This window comes from Lemur catta, chromosome 6 (assembly GCF_020740605.2).
Source record: "Lemur catta isolate mLemCat1 chromosome 6, mLemCat1.pri, whole genome shotgun sequence".
In the NCBI taxonomy this organism is placed as follows: Eukaryota; Metazoa; Chordata; class Mammalia; order Primates; family Lemuridae; genus Lemur; species Lemur catta.
The window spans coordinates 47,441,819-47,453,073 of NC_059133.1; positions in this window are offsets into that span (position 1 = coordinate 47,441,819).

Consider the following 11,255-nt stretch of genomic DNA (forward strand, 5'->3'; position numbering starts at 1 on the left):
TGGGCAATCTTTAGTCATTTAGATTTTGGTATTCCCTGAGTATAGTCCCAGCAACTCAAATCGGAAGACTTTTAATTGAAGTTACATAAAAGTGCATAACTCTTAGGTGTACAGCTCAATACAACATCACAAAATAAGCACACCCAGGTAACCACCTAGATTGAAAAACAGAACACTGGAAGGGGGAAGGGCAGGAGAGGGTGAGGAATAAAAATCACCTATCAGGTACAATGAACACTATTCTGGTGACAGGGACACTAAAAGCCCTGACTTCAGCATTATATTAATGCAAGCTATCCATATAACAAAAACATTTGTACTCCCTTAATATTTTGAAGTAAAAAAAAGAAAAAATAGAATATTGGCAGAATCAAGCCACTCAGGTCCCCTCTCAGTCATAATCCCTTCTTTCCTCCCCAAAGGAAACCACTTCCTAGACTCCTAACATCATAGATTTGTCTTGCCTGATTTTGAAATTTATGTAAATGGAATCATAGGTATGTGTTTGTTTGGGTCTGCTTTTATGACTCAGCACTCTGTGAGATTTATCCATATTGTTCAGTGTAGTTGTTCATTTATTTTTATTGTTGTATAGTATTCCATAGTATGATGCTACCACAATTTACTTATCCATTTGACTACTGATAAATATTCAGGTTGTTACAAGTTTTTAGCTATTATGAATTATGTCATTATCAATATTCTTGTCTGTGACTTTTGATGAACATATGCTTACCTGTTTAGTATATATCTAGGGGCGGAGGTGATGGGTTATAGTACCTGCACATCCTCACCTTTAGTAGATACTGTCAAACAGTTTTTCAAAGTCATTGTACTAATTTATATTCCCACCAGCAGTATATGAGAGTTCTAGTTACTTCATATTCTTGTCATCACTTGATCTTTACAGTCTTTTTAACTTTAGCCATTCTAGTGAGTGAACTGATATCTCTTTATGATTTTAACTGTATTTATTTATATTTTTAGAGACAGGGTCTTGCTAAAATACCATACACTGAGTGGCTTAAATAACAGAAATTTATTGTCTCACAGCTCTGGAAGCTGGAAGTCCAAGATCAGGGAACCAACATGGTCAGGTTCTGGTAAGGGCTTTCCCTCTGGCTTGCAGAAGGCCTCCTTATCACTGTGTCCTCACGTGGCAGAGGGAGAGGGAGAGAGAGTGTAGAAGCCAGAGCAAGCTCTCTGGTGTCTTTTTACAAGGGCATTAATCCCATCATGAAGCCCCCACCCTTGTGACCTCATCTAACCCTAATTATCTCCCAAAGGCCCCATCTACAAATACCATTATGTCGGCAGTTAGGGTTTCAATGTATGAATTTTCGGGGAACACAATTCAGCCCATAGCACAATCTAATGGGAGGAAGACGTAAAATAAATAATCAAACACACAAATCTACAATTAAAAACTGTGATCAGCACTATGAAGGAAAGTTTCCTCGAACCACAGGAGAAATCAAAAGGGGACCAGGCTTAATCCAAGGTAAGGAGAAGCCTATAAACGTCGGAACCTAGGAATTCCACAGTTGGTGGAAGGATCTTCGCCCTCTATTAGAAAGAATAAAGTGAGTGATTCTAGCACCAGCAGAACCTCAGAAATCACTGCTTGTCCCCTGTCCTTGCCAGCGCACCGTGGTTTGTGCACGGGGCCATTTATAGCTGGGCTGGCCAAGCACTCGGGAACCAGGAAGAGACAGGGGAGACCATTTGGACAGATTTCATCTCCCTATTTAAATGTATGGAACTGCAGAAAGAAAATGTCACGAATCTCTCCACAGAACCACTGCCATAGGGAGATAATTGCTGGAAATGACTGGTCTGATGCTGTTCGTGCCAGACCAGAGGCAGCTGCCAGGCTTGGCTTCCCCCACACCTCCATGGCAGCCAAAAAACACAGCTGTCCTTAAAGAAAAGAAAGTGCAGAGGAGAGTGCTGAATGATCAGGAAGCTTATTTATGCTGAAGCCTCAGCCCAGCCCAGTGGATCTCCAGACGGAACTCCCTGAACTCACTTTCTCCGCCACTGCTGGGCGGTGACAATCAGGCTTCATGGCTGTGTTCTCTGGCGTGGGCTTGTGCTCATTTCCTGTCGCCAGTGGCCTCACAATTCTCTGAAGCCCATGCCTCAAAAACCCGACAGCCCCTGCCTCTTTGTCCAGAACATCAGGGCCCAGCGTCTGCAGCGTGTCATTATAAAGCACACAGCAGGACAGCTCAGAGAAAAACTGTCATTCTTAACAACATCCCCCCCAGGGACACTTCCATGAGTGGGTCAACATCTGGAAGGCTGACTTTCAGGTGCTGCCGGTTTCACGCTCACCCTGCTTCTCTATTCTCATGTACCCCTCCTGTGATGGGTTATTTCTGTGGCTGGAATTCAAAATTTGGTAAAACTTGGTCTCCCCTTGGAGTGTCCATGAGGTGTGTAAGCCTTTCTGAAGTCAGAGAGTCTCCTGAGGTACAAATATTTACATGGTTCAGGAAAATGCTTCCAGATGAAGTCACTGCCAATTCCTTGAAACCGTGTTGATTGGTTGGCTTCCAAGGAACCAGGAAACAGGCAGAGTCTAAAGGACATAACCTTGAGCAAGCTTTTCTAGATATTTTTAACCCAGAATCTGGTTTGTCCGATGACTTGAGACCCCCAAGGTTAAGAACTGTCTCAAGCTCGTCATCTGGAGCAGAGAGGAACACTTCACAGGGCTGTGACAAACCACGCTGAAATGGCGGAACCCTCACGTTTTCAATACAGCACCAGAAATACCATGACCGACGTTAATACAAAAGCAGCTTGGATTCTCGTGGGGGTTGTTCATCTACAACAGAGGGCACGGGGCTAGGGGGAATGCAGGCAGCTGAATGGCTCTGAGAAAGACAATTTTTCCGTTTGTTTCTGGCTGCTGGATAGAAGTATATTTCAATTTTCTAGTCAGCAAGTGAAGCCAGCTGCATACATCATGGTTTGACAAAGAAAGAGGCCAGTATGAGAAGATATTAAAATTCAAAACACAGTTCAGAGACAGCCTTCTCCTCAAATTGCATGGTTGCAGGGAGAATTCCTAAATCAGAAATGAGGTCAAGTGATGGTGTTTAGCTTTGTTTATCCCTTGATAGTATTATTATTATTACGCCCAAATGAGAAACATAAAGAAGGCCAAGCTAAAACATCTGTCCTCCTCATCCATCAGCCACTAAACATCAGTTTTAGCACGCAACCAAAATAAGCATTCCAAGAGAAGAAATACGTATAATCAGCATCTGCCTACTTTTTAATTAAATCAACCATTTACAAAGACACATCCTCTGTTGGGGTTCAGGTTTCAAAGGAAGTGCCACATCCAGAAATCTACTCTCTAAAGCTTGTATACTTTGTAGGGCAAAGTCTGAGACAGCCAAGGTCAGATGTGAGACAGCCAAGGCCAGAGTTCCAGTGAGCTACAGATGTTTGCAAGCCTGAGGGGTGAGGAGAGGGAAGTCGAACACATTCTAGGCAGACCCTGTTTTTTTAATGGGCAGGTTGTCCCCTAAAGATGTATTTTCAGACTGGTTGTTTGAGAAGACCCAGGAATACATTTCCTCCCAGGAACAATAATATTAAGATACTTGTGTTCCTGGATCAGTCCACAGAATTCCATTTGGCACAGCGTAACTAAAAATCGCCTCCGATCACCCTAAGATCCCCAAGTCTGTGCCTTAGAGCCCCGAGGGTGACAGTGGTGAGATGGAGGTGGGAGGAACTGGCAGTAACTCATGGCAACATTGTGGGGAGGCTTCAACAGCCATCTGGGAGGGGCTGGCACTGCAGCTGTGCAGTTTGTGCACTGCACAAGGCAGCTGGTGGGAGGCTGAGCCTGTCCTCCACCCGCCAAGCAGGGGCTCCAGGGCAGGGCTGTGTCTGCCAGAGGGGCTGCCTTTTGCTACCTTGTGCCAACTCTAACTCTAGAGCCTCTAGAGGCTCCAATAGCAACAGCAAAGGATGGTTTTCTAGAAGGGGGAATCAAGGGTGAGAGAATATTAGAGGGAGAGATGCAAGGGAGAAGCTGCCATGTACATGCAGATTTGTATACCTGGACCACCGAACACCTGAGTGGGTAGAAACTTGCCCCGGCCAAAACCTCTTCTGGAAGCAAAGCCTAGTCCTCACTAACTCTTCCCTTATTCTAGTTTGAGACCCCCTAACTGACCTGGCTACTTCAGTGAGGGGCGGCAGTTAAAACTGAACTCAGAAAAGACTCATAACACCTTAGGGCTGGTGCTGGAGGGTGAATGAGAACAAGATTCCTCTTGGCCTTTTCAGGAGAGTGGGCCCCCCAAACAGATGGGGGTGCCTGTCTATGGCGCCTGCTCTGGTGGAGTCCAGAGGCTGTTCTGGAGACAGAGCAGGAGGAAGAAGGTATGGCCACCAGATCATGTGCTAGGACATGAGGAAAGGTAGCTGTGGAAAGTGGCCCCATCCCACCTGAATGGGGATGAATGATCCTTACCGAGGCCTGAGGCCCTCTGTTGTAACAGAAAGAAGAAAAACAAGCAAATGTTTAACGTAGAAAATTCCTGATATATAAATCGTACCACACACACACACAAGCAAACACAGACGCAGATACCCACCTCTGGGTGTGAGGGGAAAAGCAGGGGAGTCCCTGCGAAGACTCTTCCAGCACCAGCTCAGAGTTGGAGCAGGGGCCGCAGCCTCACCCGCCTGAGGTAGAGCTGCCTCCCCACGGGGCACCCGGGCAGCAGGGGCAGAGGCGGAGTCTGCAGCCAGCAGCGGCCTGTGGAGCCACCTCTCCCAGGCCAGCAGCTCCATCAATGGGACTTTGTGGGACTCTTTCTGGGATCAGGGTTTTTGCAGTTGCCATTCCAAAAGTGTATTATTCTGGGCATCTTAACTGGCGTAGGGAACCCCCAAAGCCTAGTCTTCATGCCATAGCCTAATGTGGGAGAGCAGTCATTCAGGGCCCAGCGTCATAGCCCCACTGAGCCTCAACTTCCCAAAGTCACCTCCATTCAGCCAGTGGAGAGAGAGTGACCGTTGTGCCTGGGAGGTTTGGGGAGGCCAGGCCTGAGAGTGGCTACAGCCCTTCCACTCACAGTTCATTGGCTGGAACTCAGTCACCTGGCCGCACTGAACTCAAGGGAGGCCGGGAAAAGGAATGGAGGAGAAGAGGAGAAGGTGGGTTTGGTGAGTGCTGATAGCACGGTCTCAAAGTGCCTGTTTGTGACCATGGGGAGGAGATTCCTTCCATTTCGTTGTGTCTGCACTTGCTCAGGCAAGAGAGCTGCTTCTGTAGCTGTCACTGATAAAGGCAGAGCCAAGAGCCAGGGTGTGACTATCACCCTCTTAGGTTCAGGCAAAATGTCACCCAGGTCCCTCCCACGGGACATTGCTGTGGTCACCCACGCCTTTGTCTCCTAGCCTGGCTCCTGTAACAGGTTTCCTCTGACCAGGCCTCTTTTGAAATCGATCTGCCCCAACAGTTGCGAACCCCAGCTGCTCCTTCACTCCTTCAGCTGGTAGCAAGAGAATCAATTATTCCTGCCCTCCATGAACTGCAGCCTTGGCTGATCTGCCAAAGGGTAGGATTCAAGGTCTCCGCCTCGGCCCATAAAGCTGTGCTTAATCTGCACCTAATCACTCGAACAACTGCTTTTTGCCCTCGGTCCCCACCTGGCAACAATGAAAACACCACCTCAGAGTTTCAAGAGTCTCCCTTAAGGGAGATAGGGATAGGCATGCACGATCATTTCTATTTTGCAATCAATGCATATAGAATGCTAGAAAAGTAGACTTCTTCTTCACCTGCAGGAAACCTGCCCTTTAAGGTTAAGTCTCACTGTGGCCTCTGTCAGTGACAGCCTGTGGTCTCTTAGTCTCTGCCTAAGAAAATTCCTGAGTGTCTATGTGTGGAACCCCAAATTCATATTTGTTTAGCCCTCTCAGTGGTATCATTTTAAGATGCATTCATTCCCGTCTCAGCCCCCTACCTTTTCAGGCATAGTCTTGGTCATTTTAGCAACAAACCTCAGGACTTAGTCATTGCAAATGGGAACTCTGTCTCCTTGTGGTACCTTTTCCATTTCCTGGGTCTGTTTAGTGTATTTACTGAGTGCCCACTAGGTGCAAGTCACTGCCGGACACTGAATTTTGAAGCCAATGGCATTGCTTCCAGTGAATTCTGCTTTGGAATGTGTTTTTCAAATGCTTTGCAACAGTGCCATGCAAATGGATTAAATGATAAAATTAAAAAATGTAAAACAAGATGGTTTGCATTCCTTGGAGGAAAAAAAGCAGAAATGTCTAGAATGGTGAGCATTCTTAGAAAAGCTTCCCTCATCTCTTAGTCTGGATAGAGTTCTATCGGCAAGACCCTTCGGTAATTGGTGCAAAAAGACGTCCCCCCAGTGGCTTCCTTCCTAACACAGTCTGCAAATAGAAGGAAGAACTTTTTCTCTATTTATGGACCAGACTTTTGTTTCTGGCTCCCAATATACTTGTAGTTTACCATCTACTACTTATCTGTGCAGAGCTTACTTTGCGGCTGTCAAAAATTTATGCAAAAAGTGTTGAGACATAACCAAACTGTTTTCTTAAAGAACATGTTTGTTTCTCTGTTAGAGATGGCACTTTGTAGAAATGTGGTGGAGAGAGGAAGCATTTACTGAATTTGGAGGTTTAACAAAGAAGAATCAGCTCCAAATCCAATAGGGGTAAGATAGTAGTTATCAGAGTGCAAGGGCCCCTCAGTTTTTTGTTTAGAAAGACTCTTTTTTGAATTATACATACTCCATTGTCAAACAGCAAATATTGTCTGTCAGTTGAGAGTTGAAGTCAATACTTACAATTGACAGTATATGAAAAAAACACCATCAGCATCTGGGATGCTGTATATTGAAAGCCAAAAGATCTAAGTCAATGATCAAAATCTGCAGTGACATTAGATATAAAGAGATCATGTATATCAAAGGTACTACTCATTCATTTAACATATTTTAAAAGTTTATTTTTATTTTTTAGAGAGAGTCTTGCTATGTTGCCCAGGCTGGCCTCAAACTCCAGGGCTCAAGGGATCCTCCTGCCTCAGGCTACTAAAGAACTGGGACTACAGGTATGTGCCACCAAGCCTGGCTTCATTTAACACATATTTCTGAGCACCCACTCTGTGCCAGGCTGGAATAGATGTTAGGGGTAGGGCCATGACCAAAATAAACATAGCCCCTTCTCTGATGAAACTTATATTCTAGATGAGGGAGACAAGAAATAAACAAAACAAGGCCGGGCGCGGTGGCTCACGCCTGTAATCCTAGCACTCTGGGAGGCTGAGGTGGGTGGATCGCTCGAGGTCAGGAGTTCGAGACCAGCCTGAGCAACAGCGAGACCCCGTCTCTACTAAGAATAGAAAGAAATTATCTGGCCAACTAAAAATATATATAGAAAAAAATTAGCCAGGCATGGTGGTGCATGCCTGTAGTCCCAGCTACTTGGGAGGCTGAGGCAGTAGGATTGCTTGAGCCCAGGAGTTCGAGGCTGCAGTAAGCTATGATCCCACCACTGCACTCCAGCCTAGGTGACAGAGCGAGACCTTGTCTCTAAAAAACAAATGAACAAATAAAACAAAACAAAACAAGAACAGAACATAAAACAGTATGTAATACATTAGAGGATGTTGTGGGGTGGGAGCTGCTTTAGTTGGGGTGGTCAGGGAAGGCCTCATTGAGAGATATCATTTGAAATAAGACCTGAATCAAGAAGCCAGTTAAGGCCGGGTGCGGTGGCTCTCGCCTGTAATCCTAGCACTCTGGGAGGCCGAGGCTGGTGGATTGTTTGAGCTCAGGAGTTTGAGACCAGCCTGAGCAAGAGCGAGACCCCGTCTCTACTAAAAATAGAAAGAAATTATATGGACAGCTAAAAGTATATAGAGAAAAATTATCCGGGCATGGTGGCTCATGCCTGTAGTCCCAGCTACATGGGAGGCTGAGGCAGGAAGATTGCTTGAGCCCAGGAGTTTGAGATTGCTGTGAGCTAGGCTGATGCCATGGCACTCACTCTAGCCCGGGAAACAGAGTGACACTCTGTCTAAAAAAAAAAAAAAAAAAAGAAGCCAGTTAAGAGAGAATTTGGGAGAATATCCCAGCCAAAGTGAACAGCAGAAGGCCTCAGGGCTGAGCCTGGCATATTTAAGGGACAAAGCAGGAGTGAGCAGAGCTGGTATATAGTGCCCGAGTGGAGCAGTGGTGTGAGCCCAGATCAGTGAGAGAGGCAGGGCTAGATCGCACAGGGCCTTGTCAGACTTGGTAAAGAACGTGCACTTTATTTTAAGGGAAGTAAGGGTTCAAACAGGTGTGTGATGTAATCTGATTTACATTTAAAAAATATTCTCTGCTGTGTGTCAAGGCAGCAGGGAACACAGACTCGAGGCTGTTATAGTGGTGCACGTGAGAGACGGTGGCCTTGCACGAGACAGTGGCTGTGGACATGGAGAGAAGGAGACAGACATTGGTTGGATTTTGGAGCCAGAGCCAACTGAATTTGCTCATGGATTGGACGGGGGTGGGGCTAAGAACAAAAGAAGACTGCAGCAAGGTTTCAGGGCTTTTGGCTCGAGCAAGCTGCTGCAGACAGGTGTCATTAGAAGGGGAAGCTGGGGTAGGGATGCGAGGAGCGGTATGAGGAAGGACAGAAAGGCAACAGTTTGGTGTCAAGGTACGTTCCTTTGCTCATGTGGAGATACCCAGGAGGCAATCTGAACCGTGACAGAACTGCCTGTGATGGTTCTCCTACCCAGGCTGCCTGAGGAGCTTAGATATGCAAGACTAACGCGACCAAGGTGCAGACTACTCTCTGAGGTCAGGATGGTTGGGCTTCCTGAGGCATTTTTTGTTTTTGTGGTTCTCTTGATGTTAGGGACGTGCATTATACAGGGGTCTTATCTGGGCGTGATTCTGACTCTGATATCAATGAGCTGTTCAGTGGTACTACTTGGGACTTTACAGCCTCCCGGGAGCTCTCAGAAATAGGGTTGGGGGAACAACTTTGGTTTGTCACCATGCGGGGGTGGGGGTGGCGATGGGGGACTACTGGCATCTAGCCCCTGCAGCCAGGAATGTGCTGCAAAGTGTGGAATATCTTCACACGAAGTAACAAAGTTCCGATTCCAAATGCATGTACCTTGGGAAAGTTTATTTATAATTTCCAAGTCTCTCTTACTTCATCTTTAAAATGAAGACATTAGATGAGATCATCTCTGAGGTTGGATCCAGCCTCCTTATTCCATGACTCACAAGATACACAAACAATAATGATATAAGTAGGCTTCAGGGGACCTGGTGGGAAGTTGTGGCCGTGAAAATGCAGCCCTCAGCTCTCCTGCTATGGAGCGTGATTGACTGATGGCCCCAGCTGCAGACCTTCTCCACCCGCCCAGAGGCTCCCTGGGAAACCACCCTTCCCGCGGGATACTCCTAGCCAATGACTGAGCGAGGAGGGCGTCCTAATGCAGGCCCACTCCTACAAAATGCAGAATTCCTGAGCGACTTTGGCTTAAGGACTCTCCATCAGCCAGGCTGAACCGTTCTTGTTACTGCAGGCTGAGACTCTCCTAGCAGCTCCTCCGTCCTCCCCCCGCCCCCAGGGGTCAGGCCTGTATTGAACCTGAAGGCTCTCCCTACCTCCTCTGGCTTCCGCCCCCTTATTTTCCACAGTGTTCCCCCAATAAATTTCTTGTACACCTAATCCCATCTTAGCTTCCGCTTTTCAAAGAACTTGAACTAAACCAAGTGGTACCAACAGTGGTCTGAGAAAACAAGAGGTGAGACAGGGTTTGGAGAGTGGGCTCACTAATTGCTCAGGAGGCTTAGAGGATAGTCCCTGTGACAAGGTGATGGCACAATTGCTAAAGATTTCACCAACAGCGACCTGGGAAAATGTCCCGGTGGAAGAGAATGCTGTGGCAGGTGCAATGTTCCAGGCATTTAAGATATGGGGGGAAAATGCATACGAGGAGAGCAGAGTTGGCTTGGCTACTACTAAGTTGTACGGATGCCGCATAAAGGGATAACAAGCAGTAAAGACCAGGTGTGAGAGCCAGAGAACCTCTTTGGTAACTTACAAAGAAGCCTTTATCTTCTGCAGTGGAAAAAGTGACACAGGAGCAGACTGAGGATCTGATAAAGTCACAGAGCTCCAGAGATGTTTAAATGCTCAGCTAAGGTAAGTCTGCTGGGCTAAGGTCAGGTCCCTATTTGGAGAAATCTGGGACTCTAAGACATAACATAGGGACACCTGAAGGGGTGCCCTTCAGAATGTTGGCTTGGCAGAGCCCCCTGAACCCTGCAAGCTTGCAGGGCTGGCCCACCATTTCATAGTAAGAGCTAGCACTTTCACCATGGTAGAAGACACAGCAGAGATCTCTCCCCAGCCAGATGCCTTCTCAGGAGCTGCCTCCAACTCAAACTCCTGGCCTCAAACGATCCTCCTGCCTCGGCCTCCCAAAGTGCTAGAATTACAGGCATGAGCCACCATGCCCGGCCTCTTACTTCCAACTCTTCTACTGGCTGCCTGGCCAATAACTAAACCAAGTATAATCAAGATGGGAATGTGTTGGGCCTGATAGGGAGGAAAGAGATTCTACATCAAGGGACCTGTAAGAACTAGCTAGTGTATACCACAGGAGCCAGGGAATAGCCTTAGAATCAGATCTGAGAGCACTTGAGGCTAGAATGTAAGACCAGAAAAGCAAGACTTACTGACTAGGGGACACTTTTATTCAGACACAGGATTTAACATCCTGATAAGGACCCCAGAGGATGAGTCAAACTTGCTGCTGGCTCTTAGAGGCCTGGAGAAATGGCGGGCAATGCAGAAAAGGAGAAATGCTAGAGTTGCCCTGGCAAATGGTAGAGGAAAAAATAAAGGATCTGAGGCAAATGGACTTACAAAGACCCAGAGGAGATGCCATTCACCAAAACCTTCCGGACTTGAGAGTGGCACCGGCATCACTAGAAGTTTGGTGGTGGCCCTCTTCTGCAGGTCCGGGCCGATGGTAGAAGTGGCAGTGACAGAACTGGGCTTGTTAATATCCGTGGGGATGATGAAGTCCCAGAGTAGTAGAGACTAGTGGGTGGCACTTAAGTGTCAGGAGCCAGGAGGCCACAATGACCATAACGATTAGCAAGGCAGCCAAGGGGCTTGACCTGGAGGAGTTGTGAGATAGTTGGCAGAGCATGGTGTCCATAGGGGCA